The sequence below is a fragment of the Dermacentor andersoni genome, chromosome 4 (assembly GCF_023375885.2).
Source record: "Dermacentor andersoni chromosome 4, qqDerAnde1_hic_scaffold, whole genome shotgun sequence".
Taxonomy (NCBI): Eukaryota; Metazoa; Arthropoda; class Arachnida; order Ixodida; family Ixodidae; genus Dermacentor; species Dermacentor andersoni.
Window position 1 is genome coordinate 116,501,150 of NC_092817.1, and position 1,594 is coordinate 116,502,743.

Below are 1,594 nucleotides of genomic sequence, written 5' to 3' on the forward strand. Positions count from 1 at the left end.
ACCTTCATCTGTACGTAACACCACCATCGATTTAAGTGTTCATCTTCGGCGCGCTAGCTCCTGCTTTGCGAATAAAGCATATCTCAATATAAGTATATATAACGGGTGTTCAAAGTTAAGCTTTATGATTTTCTTAGAATTAGGCACTGGGAGATAAGCGAAGAACACCAGTGCAAATAAGATGTGTGTCAGGGAGACACAAAATGAGATGATAATTATCGCTGTCAGCAGCCTAATTTAGTAAAGTTGTATAATTAGCGTTTTATTGGCTACATTAGGTGACTGTGTTAGTATTCTAAATTTAGAGGCAGTCGTGTTTCGACAAAGTTTCACTTGGAAGAATTCTTCTAGCATATCTCTGCCCCGAGATATCCGACTCCAAATTTTAATTGTTCGCTTGATTACGCATGCAAGAGAGTGGAGATCGGCGCAAACTTCCTCGCTAATGTGACACAGCTGTTGCGTGAGGCATTTAGCCTGACAACAAGGTGGAGGCATAGGCAAAGATCATGCCTGTTCCCCTTCCCCTCTCGGCTGGCAAAATCAAGATATGACCGCGCGGTGTGCTTTGCAGCTGTTGCTCTTGATTTAAATAAAACTTACAGTACCTGAAAATCAGCAATCACGTTATCTGCATAGTCCAGGAAGGACCATGCCCGCTTGTCTGGTCACCATTACGCACGCGCACTACCCTCCGGCTTCTGCGCTCGCACCATTATCTTGGCATGGCAGGTGCCGCCATCGTTACAGGCTGCGCGGTCGCGTGTTACGACAGCGGTTCCGGGTTCTTCGTTGTTTTATTTTACCAGCCGAGAGAGGAAGGGGGACAGTTAGCATTTTTGCCAATGCCTCCGCCCCGTTGTCAGACTAAACGCTACACGCAACAGCCGCGCGTCACATCAGGGAGGAGCTTTGCACCGATCCTTACTCTCTTGCATGAGCAATCATGCAAATGACAATTAAAATTTGGAGTCTGATATCTCGGAGCACAGACACGGTAGAAGAATTCTTCTAAGTGATACTGTGTAGAAAGACAACTGCCTCTAACATTTTAGTACAATCATACCCACTTACTGCTGTCAACAAAAAGTTTATTATTCAATGTTAGTTAATTGGGCTGCTGACAGCGATAATTATCTCACTTTGTGTCCCCCTAGCCTCATAACTTATTTGCAAAGGTGATGTTCGCGTGACTCCCCGTGCGTAATTTTAGGAAAGCCATATAGCTCAATTTTGAACACCCTGTATATATAATATAACTTATTCGTTATATGTAGTAGCTCTTATGTGAAACAATTTCTATATGCACGTGCTGCCTTTTCTTGCGAGAGCAACACGTTGGTGCCCGAAAATTCGAAAGAAACGGCTACAGCCACAAGCTGTCATTGTATTATACAAACAGAAATAGTGAGAAGATATTTTCTGGCGGTTTCATATAACACTCAACTGACTGCAGCACTATAATTCACATCACAAGCCTATAGATACTTTATGCCATCGAGTGAAGCCTTATTGCTTTGGGTAACAATGCGTTGTAATATTTGGGCTGCCATCACTTTTATTTGAGGACCAACAAAGTTGAGAAATGAGAATG